The sequence below is a fragment of the Sciurus vulgaris genome (assembly GCF_902686455.1).
Source record: "Sciurus vulgaris genome assembly, chromosome: 5".
Taxonomy (NCBI): domain Eukaryota; kingdom Metazoa; phylum Chordata; class Mammalia; order Rodentia; family Sciuridae; genus Sciurus; species Sciurus vulgaris.
Window position 1 is genome coordinate 19,757,796 of NC_136465.1, and position 22,856 is coordinate 19,780,651.

Consider the following 22,856-nt stretch of genomic DNA (forward strand, 5'->3'; position numbering starts at 1 on the left):
TTGAATAAGAAGATTTTGTCTTGTTTGTTTTGTTTCTGAAAAGAGACTTCGGGGTTGGAGTTTAAGCTAAAAATCAATCCCAACCCTGGGCAGAAACAAAGACATTGTAAAACTTCCTGAGGAACGCTGTGAAAGCTATTCCCTAGATGACATTATTAAAAACAAGAAACACATCAACTGATTTATAAAGAAGCTTCTTTTCTTGCTAATTGCCTGCTGCCTTAATTTAACCACTAGCAGAGAATTTCTCTTTCTAGTGTTTCAAAACTAGAGTTATAACCATCTAATAAACTGAAAAATAATTACCTAGTATTCTCTAGACTCTGCCTCCTCCCACCAATTAAAACAAAAACCATAAAATTTAAAATCTACCTCTGACAATCATCCAAATATCCACTTTCAAAATTTGAGGAAAAAAAATAATTCTGGGGGGAAGAGAAAAGGATAGGATGTGCTTCACCCGTAAGGAAGTTCTTTGCAATTGTGACATAGCTCAGCCATAACTGGCTTTCTATCTTCATCAGGCTGTGATGCCTCAAACAGCTATTTCCTCAGAAACAAACACAAAATTGCACCAATTTGCTACAGGCACATTGAACATTTACAAATGTTACCTACCATTTCTTTTCTTCTCACTTCAGGTCTTCTTGTCATGCTCCTCTGAGATTTAATCACATTCACAACAAAAACTTTATGTTCCTCTCCCACCTCCTTGGAGCTATAATTTTAGTTTCTTTGTTATCTACAGAGTTTATCTTTGCTAGCCCATCAAATTTAGTCAAAATGATTTCTTTTTGCTCTTTAGGAAGTTATACTTTTCCTTTGTAATCCTGCCTCGGTGGAAAGTTTAAATTATTCTACCATGTTCCTGAATCAGATCTTATTTCTTTTTCTTTCAGACCACCGATTTCTTGTGGAATCATATTTGTAATCCATGTATTCTAATCGATACAGTATTGTTGATGATTGGATTGTGTTGGAGGCCTATTTACAACTTTTTTTTTTTTTTTTCAAATATGGGATCTTTGAGCTTCTAGCAGATTTCTGGGATGTAGGGTGGAAAAATCTAAGCACAGTAATATCCTCTTTCACAGGGCTCAACATAATCATAACCATGTGTCATGGTTTAGATATGCGGTATCCTCCAAAAGCTCATGTGTGAGATAATGCAAGAAAGATTAGAGGTGGAATGATTGGATTATGAGAACCTTAACCTAATCAGTGCACTAATCCTCTGTTGGAGAGTAACTAGGTGGTAACAGTGGGCAGGTTGGGTGTGGCTGGAGGAGGTAGGTCAGTGGAGGCATGATTTGGGGGTATATACATGGTGAGGGGAGTCTCTTTTCTCTCTCTCTCTCTCTCTCTCTCTCTCTCTCTCTCTCTCTCTCTCTCTCTTCTCTCTCTCTCTCTCTCTCTCCTCTCTCTCTCTCTCTCCTCTCTCTCTCTCTCTCTCTCTCTCTCTCTCTCTCTCTGTTTATTTGGACCATTTCTGAGCCACTTTCCTCAGCCACTCTCTTCCGCCATGAAGTTCTCTCTTACCTCAGGTCCCAAAGAATGAAGTCAGTCATCTCTGAACTGAGACCTCTGAAACTGTGAACCCCAAAATAAACTCTTCCTCCTCTAATTATTCTTGTCAGATCTTTTGGTCACAGCAGTGGAAAAAAGCTGGCTAAAAGCATTGCCTTTTCATGCACCCTAAATGTGCCCTTTACAAAATTATGTCTATTTACCACTATGATCCTACAGGACTACTTTTATTTACATATTATAGGAAGGAACACAGAGGATAGGAAAATTTAAATGACTTGTCCAATGCATCAGCTAATCAAATCATGGACTGTTTTACTAGAAAGCCCATTTCATCACCATATCACCCTGCCTGCCTAATAGCCCACAGACACTCCCTGGTCATCTTCCCCTACCCTATAACATCAGTTACATTCTCAACTCTGAAAGCACAGTGAAGTCTGTATGTTAGGTCAGTAGTCTCAAACCTGAGTATATAAGAATTTCCTGAAGGGAAAATTTAAAATGCAGACTTGAACCCTTTTTTCCCACATATTCTGATTGAGCATTTCCTAGTAGGGCTTTTGCATCTGCCTTTAATGAGCAAGTCATGTGATTATAATACAAGTGGTCTGAAGATCATACTTTTGAAGAAAATCGGCCCAGTTTCCATTTATATCTCACTAGAACTCAGATAAACTTGCTTAAAACATTAAAACACCTTCACTTTTACATTAATTTAAGCCATAGATTTTGGATTTGGATGTTTTTGTTTTGTTGGTTAGTTGGTTTGTGTGAGGTTTGGGGGCTTTTGTTTAATTTTGGTTTTGATGGACAACACATTATTTATTAATGAAACTTTAATGACCTTATATTATGGATCAAAATCAAAATATTTCTGCAATAAATTATATAATCTATTATGTAGATCTACAGGATTCAATATCCTTTTTTTTTACCAATTTCTTTATCCATTTTTCCAACACTCTTGCTTGGGTTCCCTCATTTGGTGTCATTTAATTAGTGGGGCAATCGATGACAATACATACCCTTGAATTTTTTGAGGCTCTGTGAGGTGTTGTGAGAATGGAAAACCTGATAGATCCCCACCCAGAAACACCAATTTGATCTGATGGGAGTTAGAGGAAAACACATACGTTTATATAATATTAAGGAAAATGACAGAAGTTCCTACCCATGTGAAAACTGCAAATTGATGTCTACTTGTAGTTAAACACCATTTGCAATCATAAGAACAGGATTTTTGCTAGGCTTAGTAATCATTTGGGGCTCTCATTCTTTTCATAATTTAACTAAATCGGTATTAAGTAACCAATCTCATGTCCTGGAAGGTCCAGAAACCTCCTCTCTATGATTTCTGCACACTTAACCTTATTTCCTCCAGTTCTAGTTCAGAAGTGAAGCTCTGTCCCAGTCCTTTATTCATAAGCTACCTAATCACATGACATTGGGAGTGTGGTAAATTTACTGAGGATTATAGGGATTATGGGGAAAAATTAGGCAACACATTCTGAAGTCTCCTGCCAGGTTAGTGGTTGTAGTCATCCTCTCTGCTAATGCTTGGTTATATTCCAAAGCCTGCCCTCCCTCTCCACCGCCCTCCCCATAGCCCACAACCCCCTGGGAAGGATAATACTATTTATTCTCAGGAGTGACTTCTTAACTATGCAGGCTCAACCTCCCTGAAATTCTATGAATAAAATTTCCTCTGTTCCAGTTACATCAGTAAAGTTATCCAATAAATTGCCAAATGCTAAAGTATCTAAAGTTTTGAATATAAATTCAGATATCATTGTTCAGTAAATATTGTTTATACATCTACAATTCTAATTAAAACAAGAAGCAATAGCAACTAAATGATTTATTATTCATACTTCCTTGTATAACCTAGTTCTATTTTAATATATGTCTATATGACCTCTCAGCACCAAAAATTGATGACATGTTTGTCCTCTAACAGTTGTGCAATTACTCGAAGAGGGGACCCTGAGAACACTTGTAGTAGATTAACATTTAATTTATATTCTTAATTCATAGACTCATTTTTATTACATATACAGAAAATCTACCACATCAGAGTGGAGAAGAGGGTTGCTTAGAGGAGCGTCCTCTCCCCAAAACTAAACTAGGAGAATGACAGCAAGACAGTCTGAAACAGAAAGTCTGAGAACACAGACTCTGGCAATTAAGGATAAGCAAGTCCGAGGCCTCCTTGTATTGCACTGTACTACTGCTTTGGAACTTAACATAGTTTTTGATATCTAATGGGGCTCCATAAATAAAATGAGCTAAGAATACGAATGGATCTTATTACTATGAATCAACAAAGTGTTGAGTTTATAGTTAACATTTCTATAAAGGAATTAAGTGGATAATACACTTGAGAAAAATAAAGCAGTTCTTATGCTTAAAAAGGTAAGTGCTCACTGGTTTGGAAAACAGCTATCTTGAATTGTGCCACCTTTTAAGAATTCTGAACAGTGCTGATAAAGGATATACATAAGAGAAATAAACACAGTTCAGAGCAACCACTGATGGATCAATTAGTGCATTATCAACAGGCACAAAACAGGAACCATGTCACCCCTGTTGCTGCACCCCCCTCACCCCTGCTACTTATTTACGTAATATGAATTTCATCCACATACAATACCATGACCCATCAAAACAAAAAGTATTTAGGCTGTCTCTCACTCTGGAGATGGCCCACATTCTCCCCTGAATGTGTACTTTACCCCAAAAGCTTCTCCCTCTTAAGATGGCCTGCATTCTCCCTTGAATGTATCTCTGCTTTCCTAAATAAATGTGTCTCTTGGGGAAAGTGGGACTTGTTCATTTTATAAAATAATCATTTTTTTTTCATTTGCTGTTTATTTTCAAAGTCAATCTTTTCTTCGTTTTATGAAATTTTGAATAGACTTAGGGATACTGATACGGAACGATGGTTGCCAGGCAAATCAGCAAACCACTCATATAAAAATTCAAGTGCATTTTCTGACATCCTGACAAGCATAATTGACTTGTGGATTGGCACATGCTAGTAACAGAAGCACTGGAGGGAGCAACTGATGTGACAGGAACTTGACTAAGGCTAGTCTGGGAATGCTTCAGGTGGGGAAGAAAGTTAATATGGATGAGAAAAGAGACCATTTCAGTCAATTGTGTGTGATGTGTGCAAAATGAGACATAGATAAAAAAAGAGTTTCTTGGTACAAGATGAGAGAGCATCTAAGACAAGAAGATAAATATAAGCCAATTCTAGTAGCCTACATCCCAGAGTTTTAATTTAATTCAACCTAAAATCATCAGCTATTATAAGCAAAAAAACAATCATTTTAATAGAGGTTTATATTTAAAAGGCTCTCTCTCATATCCTTAAATGATGCAGACCTCTCCAGCATTTCAGTAAGTGACTATTCACACTCTAACCTTTGTTAGAGTGATGAATTTCCTTCCTTACTAAGAAGGACAGTCCTATTTTAGAAAACTTGTAATTACTGGAATATTCTCACACTTGGTAATACCATTCATCACTAACAATTGGGACAGGCGGCACCACTCAGAAGATCAAGCTACATGATACCATTGACCCTTAGACTACTTATTAAATAAATAAATAGAAAGTCTCGAAACATGGTAGCTCCGCTGGGCTGTATGTTCCCCAGGAACCTCTAGGGCCGCTGCCGCCCCCGCGGGGACTCCCAGGCCAGGCTTCCCTTCTCCACGCAGCGCCTAGCTTGCCAAGAACTTCTAGCAGCACCTTGGTGGACGAGTTGGAGTCGTCATTCGAGGCTTGTTTTGCTTCTCTCGTGAGTCATGATTGTGTCAATGGCACCCATCAGTGTATCCAGAAGTTTCTAGACATTGCAAGACAGACAGAACGCTTCTTTCTACAGAAAAGATTGCAGTTGTCTGTCCAGAAACCGGAGCAAGTTATCAAAGAGGACGTCTCAGAACTAAGGCATGAATTGCAGCAGAAAGATGCTCTGGTGCAGAAGCATTTGACAAAGCTAAGGCACTGGCAGCAGGTGCTGGAGGACATCAATGTGCAGCACAAAAGGCCAGCCGAAGTCCCTCAGGACTTCCTTGGCCTGCTCCTTGGCCTACCTGGAGCAGGCTTCTGCCAATATCCCTGTGCCTCTGAAGCAGACCTGAGAGGGGTCTGTGCTACAAGGTAGCCTCTTCGAGACCGTTTCACCAAACCTCTCTGTGTGGACGTGACATTTTAGAAGAATTCTTTGCCAGGGAATGAGTTAGTGTTAATTTTGTTTCCACCTAAAAATTTCCCTGATTTTTGTGAACTGTTAATTACTTGATTAGTTTATAAAATGCTTATGGCTTGGTGAACCAAGTGAGGTTTGGTTTGTTTGTAGCAAAGTTTAGACTTAGTTTGATGACACAGATTCTTTCTTGTTTTTTTGCTCGTTTTTAAAAATTTTTATATGACTTTTATATAGTTTTTTTTTTTTTCAAGTTGTTAGTTTGTTATTATCTGAGGGGGGAAATTACAATACTCTAGAATCAGGGGAGAAGAAGTTTAGTTTTAGTCCTTTAACAATTACTACCCATTCATGATAGTAGAGAAAAATATGTAAATTTGCTGTCTCAAGACTTTGAACTACCTCAAGAAGAGGAATCTAATACAATGTTTGTAATGCTTCCATTGTAGCACAGATATTTTGTAAATTTTTTTGTAAATGGGTCAGAAAAAGGGTTAAAATATGCCGTTAGTGTAGTAATATCACAGTAGGTCTTTAATTTGATGCTGCCTTTTGTTTGGGTGAGTTTGTGTTGTGTGGTGTTGCCTGTTTGATGGGGAGCTGTACTAGGAGCATGATATGCTAGATGCCTTGCAGTAATGAACCAGTGTGAGTAACAAAGCAGACCCAGTCTCTAGCACGACAGCTGGGACTCAGGTGAAGTACAAGGGTCAAAGCTTGGTCTGATTCTTCTCCTTTTGAATTTTGTGTTGTTTGCTTGTGTTTTTGTTTTACTCTTTGAAGAAAAGGCAGTTTACATGAAGGAAGATTCTTGCTCATGAATTTGATTGCCAGGGACTAGGGCCTTGGGGCAGAGGTGACCTGCAGAGTGATCCTCGGCTCCTTCACCTCCATAGAGAGCACGCGGCTCCTCTGGGGAAGGTATTTGCCCTCTTGTTGGAGGTTTTCTGTTCTCTGTTGTATGCTTTTCTTAGATTACATCCCTTCAGCCAGTACAGACACTCCACTGTCTTCTGTGTAGAAGTGGAGTGTCTGTGGCTCTTTTGTCCTCTCCGACGAGGAAGATCCTTCCCCACAAACTTTGATATCCACTCTTGTTCCTGGTCTGGCCTGGGTGCCACCTGGTCGAGAAGCCTCCACTCCACTCCAAGGCACAGGACTTTCATTCCTTCCACTGCCTTGTGGGTTAGGGTATGGTCCTTGTTTCTGTGCCCCTTGCTGCATTGTATGCTCATGGGAAATAGGCGTTACTCCCCTTGAATATACACAACATGTATTTTACATGATACTTTGTTCTCATTTTGTATATATATGTGTGTATATATATATATATATTAGTCATTTTGTTTGTGTGCTTTGAGGATGTATTTGTTTTGTGGACCTATGACCTGCGTTGATCAGCCTGAGGCTAGCTTATCCCCTTGGTTGGAATGTATAGGTCGAAACTTAAAAGTTATTTTTTACCCATAAGGGTATAACCTGGTCATCTTATGCTAATTAGAAGCTCTGATTGGCAGCTTTAGGTTTCTTGATTAAAATCCTAAATAAACAAAGTTTGAAGCAGTCTTTCAATGATAAAGATGTTTTTGGTGAAAAGATAGGGAACTGTTCTACTTGGTGCTTAGTGAAAATGTTTTGAATTAGTGTTTGTACAAGTTATTGTCATTTCTTTATATTAATTCAGAAGTTTTCTATCAAATAAATAACAATTTTTCAAAAATAAATAAATGAATGAATGAATAGAAAGTCTCACACGCGCTTGCTCTAGGGCATTAAATATTCTCACCGTTTCATGTTCTTGGCTATGCTAAAATCTGAAAATGTCTACTCTTTTTCCTTCCTTTCCTCACTTTCTACTCATTCCTCAAGATGCTAAAATCTGATTATGGATCATTTTTTTTCTTACCATATTTAACCTGGAATTGTCCTAAAAAGAAAGTTATTGGGACATATTAATTCTCTAACCAGCTGAAAACACTAAATCCCCTCATTTTCTATCTTTTGCATGTATTATCCTTTTCCTTGAGTCTGTCTCCTTCACTGGCTTATTTTCGTCCTCCTCTTTCTCTCTAGATACTCCCTACGGTTTGTCTTTTTCTTCTTCCAGCCCCTTAAATACTGTATTTCTTGAGGTTCCATGCTTTACTCTTTTTTTTGCACTCTTCTTCCTGGGCAACCTCATAGGTTCTCATGATTGTAACTGTCATTCTTAGTTGAATAAACTATAATTCTTTGTTATGCAAACAGAGCACTTTCCTAAGCTCTGTAAATCTGTTTATTGTGTATCTCCACCTCCCTGTTCCGAAGGCTCTTCCAAATCAAGATGTCTAAAACTGAATTTTTGCTCTCTCCAAACCTGTTTCTTACCCAGAATTCACAACCATCATTGGTGGGACCACCATCAATGCAGAACAGAGGTCTGGGACCACCATCAATGCAGAACAGAGGTCTGGGACCACCAATAGTACAGAACAGAGGTCTGGAGTCCCCTTTCAGTCTTTGCTCTCCCTCTCCCCACATCCACCTTCCAGGAATGACCATCTAGTTGATGCCACCTGCTCTTCACACCTTGAACGGTTCTCTCCTCAGCATTTACAGTACCACATCCTACTTCCAAAGACTTCTTTATTCTTTGTCTAAACTCTTAACTGATCTTCTAAGTCTCATAGAAAATCTTCCATATCACCATCAGGATGATTGTGCTGAAAGACCAATTAGACCATATCATTCCAATTGCCTAAAACTCTTCACTTATTTTCTTATTTAGCAAATTGCCTTTTTTTTTTTTTTTTAATTTCACAGATCTCATTTCACAATCTGGCTCCTGCTATGGTTCCTTCTTTTTCTCCTGTCAATCTGTTTTGCACTGTGCTCATTGAAAAGTTTAGAGAGAAAATAGAGGCCTGTCCATGAGGCTCCCACTCCTTTCAAATGTGAAATATTCATATCCATCCTGCACTATCTCTTATCACTGTGGCCGCATCTCTTCTCTTACCTAAGGTCTATTCTTCAGTCTACAACAGCCCCCTGTTCTAGATCTTTTATATGGGTTTAACCTCTCCCTCATAACTAAGTCACCCAGATTTGCTAAGGATTCCATAAGCCTATCCTTGACTACTCATTTTTCTCCAGTTTTTACATTTCTTTTCTCCTTTCCTTTCTTGCCCTGTCAAGAGTCTTCAAAATGCAGCTGTTATTTCCATTTCCTTTTCTAATTATTATTTTAAGTGCACAAATTTATGGGGTACAGTGTGATAGTTTGACACATATATACAATGTGTGATGATCAAATCAGGATAGGTGACATTTCCATCCCCTTAAATATGTATTTTTTTAATTCTTGATTAACATAATAATTGGACACATCATGGGGTCCAGTGTAAATACATGTACTCAATATGTGTGAATGAAGTCGTGGTAATTAATGTTTTCTTCTCCATTTCTGTATATCCTCTATTCCCATTTTCTCAACTCCTTCTCCTCCATCTACTCCCTTAAACTTGCAGCCCCATCATTTCACAAATATATCACTTGCTGTCCCCAAACTTAAGAGACATTTTCTATACTCAGTCTTACTGAACTTCATATCAGTGCTTGACACCACTTCCCTCCTTCTTGAAACACTCTTTAGTTTACACAACAAAAATCCCATGGTTTGTCTTCTACTCTTTCTCCATCACCTTGTAAACTTATTTTCTGCTATCGGGCCATTAAATATGAGAAATTCTTAAAATGTAGTTGGGCTTACAGTTTCAGAGGCTTCAGTCCATTTCATTTAGTCCCATCATTTTTGGTCTGTGGTGAGGCATTATGGCAGGGCTGCATGGCAAAGGCAGCAGGAAGCAAAGAGGGGAAGAGAAGGGGTCCCAATATCCCTTCAAGAGCACACCAGTTATAATCAGAAGACTTCCAAGTAGGTCCCTCCTCTTAAAGGTTGCACCACCTTCAAATAGTAGCCCACACTAGGGACCAAGCCTTTAACAATGGTCCTTTAGAGAACACTTACCCAAACTCTGGCAGCATGGAATGAAGCCCTGTTTTCTTCTCACACCATAAACTTTTCTTAAAAAATCACACCTGCAATTATGCCACCCCCCAAAAACAAAGCCTCTATGGATAAGCAACTGGTTAAGCAAAATGTTGCATATCCAACATAGTAGAATGTACTCAATATTAAAAAGAACAAAGTAGTAATACATACTCCAACTCTTTTTAAGTTAGTTACAACACAAAAGCAATATGCAGAAGTGACCTCAAATTTTATCTCCAATTTCTACTTCTCTGACCTCCAGACTCACATAGCAAGTCTCTACTTACATATTTCAAATGTACCCCCAGATCAGCATAAACACACACACACACACACACACACACACACACACACGCACACACACAGTTGTGGCCTCCTCCCCAGAACCTCCATTCCCAAGTTTGAACTGCTTACAGTGTCCTGATCTCAACTTTTATTCAAGCCTCATTGCCACAAATCATCTCTAAAACCTCCTGAACTTGCTTTCATTATCAAAGTCAAGTTAACTAAGCCCAGTTAACCATCTGTGCTCTTTCTTCCATCTCAGCTTATCAACACTTACGTTTTATAATTGGCCACTGCAATACTTATCTGTTCACATCCATTCGCCCTCCCTTACCCACTTCAATTCATTCTCTAATGCTATTCAGAACTACTACTTTAAAATATAAACGTGAGCTAGAAAAAAAAAAGAAATAAAATATATACATGGACCAGGTACGGTGGCGCATGCCTATAATCCCAGCAACGCTGGAGGCTGAGGCAGAAGGATTGCAAGTTCAAGACCAGCCTCAGCATTTAGTGAGACCTTGTCTCAAAATAAAAAATTAAAAAGAACTGGGATGTGGCTCAGTGGTAAAGCACCCCTGGGTTCAATCCCCAGTACCAAATATGTATATAAAATGTGGTAATATATTATAAATTATTATAATAATTTATATTATAAATCATTATAAATTTATATTTATATATATATATAAATGAAAATGCGACTATGTAACATTCTTCATCTCCCTGCCCTACCTCACCTTGAAAGTCTTCAAAGAATTTAATGTCTAGCCTCGTTAATATGGCCAACAAGAACCTGCCAGGACAGGTCCTTTCTTCTCCCTTGAGTAATTGCATCACTTGCCTGTTCCTGTGCTTACTTAATACACTTCCTTCAGGCTTAGCTTTTTAGAGAATGCTACCCTGACTCACTGATGAAGCAATTTTTGTGTTCTTACCTAACATCATTCTCTCCATCCTCAATCCTACCGTCACTGTGATTATATAGATAATTATGTCTCCTTTTGGTTAAGACTAGACAGTTCTCTCTATTAGGGTACAGACTTTTCCTTTTTGTTTTTGGTTCTGCTCTTGTCGTAGTACTGTTGGTTGATGTTTTGCAATTCTTATATTATTGTAAGTGCCTAACAGAGTATCTGGCCCACAGTAGTTAGAGTCTTAATAAATATTTCTTAATTGATAATTACTTAAAGGAGAAAAACTTCATTTTACTTAGGAAAATTTCTGTGCTCCCTTCTGAACCTCCCAGAGGTGGGATTTGCCAGGTGATTTGCCAAATGTAGGAGTGATTGAGAATTGCTTTCAAGGTTTGGATAACCAGGGCTTTTGTTTGGCTAAATAGGATATGAAGAAATGACTTGGTTGGGTATACAAAGGTGATTTGGAAAGTACAGATATGACTGGGGCACTCAGGAGCTGTGGGTTAGGGAAAGGAAAGAGATGAATCACCTAAAAGTGAGCGAGAAACCACTGGGGAGAACATCTGATGGAAATTTTTTTTATGAAGCATTACCCTATGGTGTCCAACGCAAATACTTTTCCCTATCCACCATTAAACTTTCAGAAACATTTAATCAACTTGCTAATGAGCAGTGGAATTGTATCTGGTTTGGGCAGGGGCATGCCAGAAGAGGATGAAATAAATTGCTGAGTCCTTCTTTGAAATGGAAGCAGGATGAGAATAAAGCAGCTCGAGTAACACAAAAACATCCAAGATGAAGAGCTTGAATAATTCCTCTCACTCAGTCTTTTGGAAATACAAAATGTAGCCCTCATACTTACTCTTGGACATGTTTGAGTTACTGGAAACTGCTTTATTCTCATCCTGCATCAACGTCCCTATCCCTCTGCATTTCCAACTACCTCACATTATCGCAGATTGGTACTGTGGTATACTGTAAGTTAAGCATTTTAAATGGAGTGGCTTGATCACATACATAAAGTTGTTTTGCTCCCAATAACCAGAGGGCATTTCCAAAAATGTCCTATAGACACCACTTAACTTGTATTTTTGTTTCTGTTTTTCTTTTTGTCTATAGCAGTGAATAATTAAGGACTATGGGTTTGTGGATTCTCTAGGTTTGTGAAAATGTTAAGCAGTGAAGTTTACAAATGTAGAATGAAGATGCAACTGATTGCTATTGATTCTTGTGAATCTGAATGAACTATTTCAGGAAGTAAGAGCAATTTGATGGGATAAATGGGCAGGAAAATTATATCTACTTACTTTGTACCAAAACTACTGCATGATTTAGATTCATGAATACATTAATTCCAGAAGCTATGCTTGGGAGGTAGAATGATAAAAGTGTTGTGTAGCATTTACGATGTCATTTGTGATTTTTATAAACAGAAATTCCTTTTTATTCATTTTACCTCACAATACTACTATGAGTCCATCTCCTTATCTTGACAGTATATTTGAGTCCACTGACAGAGAGGTGAAATAAACTGCTAGCATCACTAACAAGTGAATGAGATAACTAGAATACGTACATTTATTATCTGGGTCACCAGAGAGTTTTTATTTTTTTCCCACTATATTGCATTGGTTTCACAGGTCATACACATACTGGCTCACCAAGTGAAAATCTTTAAATTTAAGGATAATCCTGGTTCACTCATTGGGAAAGATCCATGGTACACCAAAGTATTTTTTCCTTGTTTATCTCATCATATGGTCAACTTCTTATACATTTAGGAAAGTATGACTTCCAATTTTACCAGTGATGAAAACTCAGTGCAGAGAAATGGAATAATGTTCAGAACCACATGGTTGAAGGACCAAAGGCTAAAATCTCTATCCAGTTTTACTGAATTACAGTTTCATGTGCATTATTTATACTAAAGATTGTGTGTTTCTAAAGACAATGCATTTCACAGCACAGCATGGCTTTCCAAAAACTAGAAGCAATCATTTTTGTGTTGTGCAAACTAAAAAATGAATTAAAGCAAGTCTCTTGGTATAGATAACAAAAAAAGAGGCCTTTTCTTATATAAACATAGCATTAATTTTTTATAATACATAACTATAGAATGGAAATGGGAAAAATTATTTACAGAATATATAAATTTTGTAACATTAATTATATAATGGAAACAAAAAAATATAACTACTTATAAAGTTTTTTAATATAGTGCACCAAAGAAAATAATTTAAAATACATTTTTATAACATTATCTTTAAATACACATTCGATAAGCTAAAGTATTTTAGATTTCTTAAGTAAAAATAAAATGATAAAAGACAATGAGAAAGGAAATGAACCAGTTCATAAAACTATTTTTTAAGTATTTTTTCAAGCACAGGATCTAGCAGCTCAGTAAAGACGTTTGCTAATAGAAAAGAAATTTTTTGAGAGAATCACATAGCCTGGAGTAAAGGATGCTTCCCAGCAAAGCAAAATAAATGTTTCAACAAATATTTAACAAAGCAACAGCATGTTTATTTTAAATACCCCAAATGTTTGCATTTTTAATGTAAGAAAAAACCTTATATCCAGTTGGAAATGTGTCTAATCAGTTCCCAAACATTAAAGTTATTTTTCTTCATTCACTCTCAATTAAAACCTAGTGCAAAAGAAAAAAGAAAAAGAAAAAGAAAAAAGAACTTGGTGCATATGATCAAATATTCACAGAGACAAAACTCTTGCCTTTTCCTTTGCCTGTATAATGTAACAAAGGTTTCAGGGTCGGTTGAAGATTTCCATCAGGACTGTTTGCAAAGCTTCTGACTCCATTAAAATGAAAAATGGCATCAAAATGTATAGTTCTTGACACTGAAAATGTTTTACAGTTATCACCCATCCAAATAGATGCCAGGCAGAATTGTTTAAAGGAACTGCCGAGTTACTTCTTGGATAAAGTGGAGTGACAGGTGATATAAATAGCTCCATTATTTACATATCTCTCCTACATTGCTCCAGAAATGAACAAGTAAGAATTCCATGTTATTTTGTTTGCTCTTTTCCCTCCATTAAAGGCTTTTCCCCAGCCTTATTTAGGACTTTCGCCTGAAGAATGAATTCTCATCTCAAATCAATTAGTAGGTAAATCTTCAGCAATGTAATTGAAACTATCATTCATACTTTTGATCAAGAACAATGTCAGCAGGTCCATAAGAGCATCGCAGAATCCTGTGACAGTTCCAGAGACAGGGAATTTTAAAAGAGGGGGAAACTAACTCTAAATAAATAAAGACAGAACTTAGAAGGATAAAGGTACAAAAGAGATAACACACTAGGTAAGAGAAGATAAAGAATAGTTTATTGGAATGTGACGGGGGGAAGAGATAAAATGTAATGGAGTAGGATTGCAAAGACAGCAATATACTAAATGGAAAAAACTGGAATATATTATTGCCCTTCTCACTCTGTAATAGTGATATAAAAAATTTATTTTCTTGAATAGGTTTGCTTCTATCAGCAATTTTAATGTGAATTTTGTATAATAGGGATGCCTTCCCAGATTAACACAACAAAATAACAAGTGCAGGGAATATTTCATACAGGAAGTAACTTACCTGTGACCTTATTCTGGAAATCAGAAACTTGATAATAAATATCACCTTAGCCAACACATTCAATCTGTTTCCTTGACCAAAACTGAATAAGAATTGTGAAGTTATTTTTAATGAATATAGCAATGCTTATTTGTGGAGTATGGCATAATTTTTCATTATATGTATCCAATGTATAATGATAATATCAAGGTAATTGACATATCCATCACCTCAAACATTTATCATTTCTTTATGTTAGAACATTGAAGATCCTCTAGTATTTTGAATTTTCATTGTTATCAATCTTACTTATCCTACTGGATTATAGAATATCAGAAGTTCCCCTATCCAACTGCACCCTATGCCCATTAACCAATATCTCCTCATTCCCACCTCCCACCTTTCCCAGTCTTTGGCAACCCCTATTCTACTCTCTATTTCTATGAGATCAACTTATTTAGCTTTCACATATAAGTGTGAATATACAGTATATGTCTTGTTGTGCCTGAGTTAATCTCACTTAACATGATATCCTTCAGGCTCATACATATTGCTGCAAATGACACAATTTCATTCTCATGGCTGAATAATATTCAATTGTGTATATATATTAATTCCCTTTATCTCCTCATTTGTCAGTGATAAATAAATTTATTCTCCATCTTGGCTATTTTGAATGGTTCTAAAAATAGTCATGGCAGTGCAGGTATCTCTTTAACATACTGATTTCCTTTTCTTCAGATTTATACCCAGTAGTGGAATTGCTGGATCATATGGTAGTTCTATTTCTAGTTTTTTGAGGAACCTGTTCTGTTTTTCATAATGGCTGTACTAATTTGCAATCCCACCAACAGTGTATGAGAGTTCTTTATCCACATCTTAGCTACCACTTTTTCCTGTTTTGTCTTTTTAATATATCCATTCTAACCAGGGTAACATGAGCTCTCATTGTAGTTTTGATGGTATTTCCCTGATGATTGGAGCTATTAAGTATTTTTCATATTCTCTTTGGCCATTTGCAAGTCATCTTCTGAGAAATGTCTATTTAGATTACTTGTCCATTTTTAATTAAATTGTTCATGTATTTGTTTTGGCTGTTGTGTGAGTTCTTTATGTATTTTAGATATTAATCACTTGTCAGAGGAATAGTTTGTGCAAAGGTTTTCTCCTGATAGTAATTTTTTATTGAAGGATTTCAAAAGATGCACAGAGGGTGGGAAAGTGTATGGAGTTTAGTTGAGGGTTATATTGCAAGAGACCGAAGAACCACACTCAAATTCCTAAGCATAGGAATGATGCTCTATTTTCATTTCTTTTTCCTATTTGCTAAAGTACCTTGATGGCAAATGTTCAAATGTGGTTTATTTCCAATCATACAGTTCTAGCTGCCTATGCCTACTTGGAAATTCTTTTAGTCTGTTCTGCAGCCTCCCTTGCTTTTGAAAGGGTAGGATGACAGTTAGCAGAAAGTCTATTACTGTTTTCAAATACCTTTCATTGCATATGTAATACAAACTACAAAGACACAAGAGATAGGAGAACTGCAAATAATGATTCACTGTTACTCTTTCAAATTCATGTCATCACACCCCAAATCAAGGAGTGCACCTGAACAATCTGATCAAACATTGTAAGAATATTTTATTTTATGAAAAGAGAATCTGGACTGGGTGTAGTGGTACACACCTGTAATCCCAGTAACTTGAGAGGCTGAGGCAGGAGGATCTTGAGTTCAAAGTCAGCCTCAGCAAAAGCAAGGCACTAAGCAACTCAGTGAGGCCCTGTGTCTAAATGAAATACAAAATAGGGCTGGAGATGTGGCTCAGTGGTCAAGTGCCTCTGCATTCAATTGCCAGCACCCCCAAAAAAAAACAAAACAAAGAACAAAAAGAGAGAATTTGGTCCTCTGGCTCTTCTTTGAGTTATTTTCTACATATCAAAGAAATGGGACAAGTATTGATTCCAAAGTGAAGTGCCAGAGCTCCCCTTGCAACCTCACTTGGTCAGCATCATCCTGTTGAACAAGTAAGCCCCTCCCATCCACTACCCTCTGCTTTTCTTCCAGTTGACATTGGAGCTAAGGCATAAAACGGGAAGCTATGTTCTTCTTGGCAAGACTTAATGCCCATGGGTTGACTCCTTCAAACATATCTGGCCTGTGGTCAAGCTACCTAAAACTTTACAGACTCTCTGGAACCTGTCCGACCCAGCTTGTTAACTTGATTGATTTAGATTTCTGGTTCTCACAAGGCTATTTCCTATATCAACTTACTCAGCGCAGTCTCTCACACTCCAAAAAAACAAAGGCCACACCAACAGTTCTAATTAAAAAAAAAAAATCTAACCTACTAACCGTTTTTTGTTTTAATGGTGAATTCTCCCTATGTTTAGGCAACATGAACATAGTAAATAAACCTCAGGTAAGGGCTGCAACTGTAGCTCATTGGTAAAATGCTCGCCTAGCATGTATGAGGCACTGGGTTTGATCCTTGGCACCACATAAAAATAAATAAATAAAGTAAAGGCATTGTGTCCATTTACAACTAAAAAAATTTTAAAAATCAGGTAAATCAAAACCTTCAACCATTTATATCAGATGACAAATCCTCCTCATCTTTTAAGCCTCCAGCACCTTCATGAAACATTTTATGATTTTTATATGAAGGTATTTCTTCTGCCAACTTCTCCAACTAAAAGAACCTATAAATCCATGAAATATACTAGGTACTCCAATCGCTCTACCTCAAAACTACACTTCTAGCAAGTTTCTTCTATCTTGAAATTACACAATGATTACCTATAAATAATGTTCAACTTTACTCATTAGAAATAAAATGAAAGCAAGATATGGGCATCCCATTATGCTAGCAAAAAACAAAAAACTGATAATAAACTAAAAGTTAAAATTAAAATATCAAGACAAGTGAGTAAATGGTGAAATATACATTCTCTTTGACCACACTGGCTAGTAAAACAAAATCTATAAAAACAAAAAGCCACCTTTCTTTAAAAGTTCACTCATCTTAATTAAACCCAAGCCCTGCTAACTCATTTACTCCTTCCTCCTTAGAAGTATGGATTGATTATCCTTTAATTACCAAAAACAAAAGTAAAATACTTAACTTATTTTGTCCTTTGAGAAAGCAGACATGTACTAAATTTACCATTATCAAAGAAAAATAAGGTCACTAAGTAGAACGCTTTGTACATGTTGATGAAGGAAATACATCATTCCTAAGTTTCCAGCTGGTTGCACAGGGCTTCCTAAACTTTGTTTTTCTAAATTTTCATCAAAGCAGAGTTGCCTATAATTAGAAAACACAGAAAGACTACAGTAGCCTAACTTAATGACACATAAAAGAGATGACACCTTGTCATTCAAAAATGCTTCTGCCCCCAATTCATTGACCCCTCTGAGCACGTGAGCCCCTTTTAATTTGAGAAAGTCAGGAAAGTCGATAAAATCCACTGTAGCAAGGAGTGCAGAAATCAAAATTGGACAAGCACAGGACTGAGAGCTGCTAAAAACATGACATGGAGGGAGTCAACGAAATGAAACAGAAAAGATCTAAAAGCATTCACACTCTCCTATTGTCCAAACTTCATCATATGCAGATTTGAAAGCATCCATCAAGAGGAAGCATTTGGCAGAGATATTATACTACAGACAAAATTGAAAGATTCCAAATAATGAATCTCTGTCTTTATCTTCTCACATGAATCTCTGTGCTATCACCAAAGTTGAATTTTCTTAGCTATGAGAGAAGGGGAGGGGGGAAATGATGTTAATAATTACTAAGTGGGCAAAATATAGAACAGAGGAAATATTTGCAGAAATAATGCAAACCAAGTATTCAAAACTGATTCAAGAAACAGATTCAAGACGAAATGAACTCAACCAAACCTTAAAAACAAAATAAAACATATCATATAACTGCACATAACAAAGAAACAGAGAAGATCTGGAAGTCACTAGGGAGACTAGAGACTACTTACATAGCAAGAAGAAGGTGGCATCTAACTTTTCATAACAACAGAAAACTACAGTATAATTCAAATGGCAGTTGAATTACATCTCCAAAATGCTAGAGAAAATATCTCACCATACAGGACATTATAAACAAGAAAACTACTTTGCAAAATGAAAGTATGCCTTTTCAGACAAAAAGATACTGCTTATAATAATTAAGAGATCCCTACTAAACATTCAAATAAGATGTTTCCGCATAAAGAAAATTATTAGAGAAGAAACAAATGAAATGTTAAAATGACAAGTAAGCAAAAAAGGTAAACAATGAAATCTAAATAAAACTGACTGAATGAAATATCAGTTGGTGTTAAATCATTTAAAATGTCCTTGAGGGGCTGGGGCTGTAGCTCAGTGGCAGAGGGCTTGCCTAGCATGTGTGCCTAGCACTGGGTTCAATCCTTAGCACCACATTAAAAATAAACAAATACCTGAAGAGATAGCAGCATTCAGAGGAGAACAATTTTATGGTCCACCCAAGACTACTGGACTCGGGGCAGCAAAATCTCTACCTTTGGTAATAGGTTCCATATCTAAATGGGGTATGTTGGAAAGAATCACTTTGGGAGATCTACAGACTTAGGCAATGAACATCTCAGCTAAGCTCACTTCACTATTTCCCAGCGTTTTGCTCTTCATGAGACTTACAGGATCTTCCCATGATTCTGGGGTTGGAGCATTGCAAGGTGTTAGGATGAAGAAAGTTCAAGCAGAGTGGAGACTAAAAGCATATTTAACTAGTTTTCATCATGGGTAGTGTAAAGTCATCTGTTGTATGTCAAATAGACCAAAAACTCCAGATAAAAGCTTGCTGGTAATTCTTTAGGGGAAAAATGGACAAATATGTTGGTGCTTTGGATAGATCGAAGTTTAACATAAAGTGAATAAAAATCATAAAGCAAAAAAATAAAATAAAATACAGGCATTTTTTTTCCATCTACAACTACAAAAAAGATTTAAATAATAAAATAATATAAAATGTCTCAGAATGTGGTTGCCATTCAGGACCCAGTTTCCTTCAATTTGTATCTCTGCCATCCTTCACCCTCCAGGGTATTTGGTTGGTTGGTTGACTTTCTGGTTCTGTGGTGAGAGATGGGTGGCAGGGAGTGTTTGTTCGTTGTTCTTTTTTCTGGTCTGCCTGATTTAAACTGCATTGCAGGTATATCCACATTCTGGTTCCTAGAAGTAGAGAACAGGTGGACAGTGGACGCTCCAATGTTTTAAATCTCTGATTTGAAAATGGTGCACGTCACCTCTGTTCACATTCCACTGCTATATACTCAGTAAGTAACTTCAAGGGAGTCTAGACAAAGATAATACTTAACATGGCTATATTTAGACAGGTATAAACTCACTTCTGTTGCAAGTACAAAAGTAGGATAATCACCTCCTGGGCAGGCTGTAAAAGAAATTCCTGCATCAAAATAAAGATTTCCATGTTTAATCTAAGATTCTTTCATGCTTTGAAATTCTCTGAGTCTATAACATACGTTTCACAAAGATCAATTAAGAGTAGAAAATCACCTGAACCAAGAAAATGGGTAAAATATAAGAAAGAGAATTTTTGCGTCGATGTTCATTAAGGATATTGGTCTGAAATTTTCTTTCCTTGATGAGTCTCTGTCTGGTTTAGGTATCAGTGTGATATTGGCTTCACAGCATGCGTTTGGGAGGGTTCCCTCCTCTTCTATTTTATGGAATACTTTGAGAAGTATTGGAATGAGCTCTTCTTTAAAGGTTTTGTAGAACTCGGCTGAGAACCCATCTGGTCCCGGACTTTTCTTTGTTGGTAGGCTTTTGATGACTTCTTCTATTTCAGTACTTGAAATTGGTCTATTTAAATTGTGTATGTCCTCCTGGTTCAGTTTAGGCAATTCATATGTCTCTAGAAACCTGTTGATGTCTTCGAGGTTTTCTGTTTTGTTGGAGTATAGATTTTCAAAATAGCTTCTAATTATGTTTTGTATTTCAATCCTGTCTGTTGTGATATTTCCTTGTTCATTCCGAATTTTAGTGATTTGGGTTTTCTCTCGTCTTCTCTTTGTTAGTGTGGCTAAAGGTTTATCAATTTTGTTTATTTTTTCGAAGAACCAACTATTTATTTTGTCAATTTTTTGTATTGTTTCTTTTGTTTCAATTTCATTGATTTCAGCTCTGAGTTTAACTATTTCCTGTCTTCTACTACTTTTGGTGTTGGTCTGTTCTTCTTTTTCTAGGGCTTTGAGCTGTAGTGTTAGGTCGTTTATTTGTTGAGTTTTTCTTCTTTTATTAAATGCGCTCCATGAAATAAATTTCCCTCTAAGTACTGCTTTCATAGTGTCCCAGAGATTTTGATATGATGTTTCTTTATTCTCATTTACCTCTAAGAATTTTTTTAATTTCCTTCCTAATATCTTCTGTTATCCATTCATCATATAATAGCATATTGTTTAATCTCCAGATGTTGGAATAGTTTCTGTGTTTTACTCTTTCATTTATTTCTAACTTCAATCCATTATGATCTGACAGAATACATGCTAGTGTCTCTATCTTCTTGTATTTGCTAACATTAGCTTTGTGGCATATGACATGGTCTATTTTAGAGAAGGATCCATGTGCTGCTGAGAAGAAAGTGTATTCACTCTTGGTTGGATGGTATATTCTATAAATGTCCGTTAAGTGTAAATTATTGATTGTGTTATTGAGATCTATGGTTTCTTTGTTCAATTTTTGTCTGGAAGATCTGTCCAGTGGTGAGAGAGGCGTGTTAAAATCACCTAATATTATTGTGTTATGGTCTATTTGGTTTCTGAAATTGAGAAGGATTTGTTTGACATACATGGATGAGCCACTGTTTGGGGCATAGATGTTTATGATTGTTATATCTTGTTGATTTATGCTTCCCTTAAGCAGTATGAAATGACCTTCTTTATCCCTTCTGACTAACTGTGGCTTGAAGTCCACATTATATGAAATGAGGATGGATACTCCAGCTTTTTTGCTGAGTCCATGTGCATGGTATGTTTTTCCCCATCCTTTCACCTTTAGTCTATGGGTATCTTTTTCTATGAGGTGAGTCTCTTGCAGGCCACATATTGTTGGATCTTTCTTTTTAATCCAGTCTGCCAGTCTATGTCTTTTGATTGATGAATTCAGGCCATTAACATTCAGGGTTATTATAGAGAAATGATTTGGTTTCCCGGTCATTTGGTTCATTTTTAAAATTTTGTTTATTTATTTGTTTGACACAACTTGTTTCCTCCTTTATTTGACAATTCCTTTAGGATAATTCCTCCCTTTGCTGATTTGCTTCTTTGTTTTTCATCTCCTCCTCATGGAATATTTTGCTGAGAATGTTCTGTAATGCTGGCTTTCTTTTTGTAAATTCTTTTAGCTTTTGTTTATCATGGAAGGATTTTATTTCATCGTCAAATTTGAAGGTAAGTTTTGCTGGGTATAAGATTCTTGGTTGGCATCCATTTTCTTTCAGGTCTTGAAAAATGTTGTTCCAGGCTCTTCTAGCTTTTAGGGTCTGGATTGAAAAATCTGCTGAAATCTGTATTGGTTTCCCCCTGAATGTAATTTGGTTCTTTTCTCTCACAGCCTTTAAAATTCTGTCTTTATTTTGTATGTTCGGTATTTTCATTATAATGTGCCTTGGTGTGGGTCTGTTGTAATTTTGTGTATTTGGAGTCCTATAAGCCTCTTGAACTTGATTTTCCATTTCATTCTTCAGATTTGGGAAATTTTCTGATATTATTTCATTGAATAAATTGTTCATTTTTTTGGCTTGTTTCTCTAGGCCTTCCTCAATCCCAATAATTCTTAAATTTGGCCTTTTCATGATATCCCATAGTTCTTGTAGATTCTGTTCATGATTTCTTACCATCTTCTCTGTTTGTTCAACTTTGTTTTCAAGGTTAAATATTTTGTCTTCAATGTCTCAGGTTCTGTCTTCCAGGTGTTCTATCCTACTGGATATGCTTTCTATGGAGTTCTTAATTTGGTTTATTGTTTCCTTCATGTCAAGGATTTCTGTTTGGTTGTTTTTCAATATCTCTAACTCTTTATTGAAATGATCTTTTGCTTCCTGTATTTGCTCCTTTAATTGTCGATGGGTGCGATCATTCAATGCTTGGATTTGCTCTTTCATCTCATCGTTTGCTTCTCTGATCATTTTAATTATGTACAATCTGAACTCCTTTTCTGTCATTTCTTCTGCCATGCTGTCATTGGGTTTTATTGATGTAACATCGAGATTTGTTTGCAGCATTTTCTTTC

At 36.5% G+C, this 22,856-nt stretch overlaps 1 pseudogene across 1 annotated transcript; it reads left to right on the forward strand.

The window, feature by feature from the left end:
• The first annotated feature begins 5,160 nt into the window (after nt 1-5,160).
• LOC306661301 (mediator of RNA polymerase II transcription subunit 28-like) lies at nt 5,161-6,672 on the forward strand (annotated as a pseudogene). The gene has a single exon. The product of its transcript is annotated as a mediator of RNA polymerase II transcription subunit 28-like (transcript).
• The last annotated feature ends 16,184 nt before the right edge of the window (nt 6,673-22,856 follow it).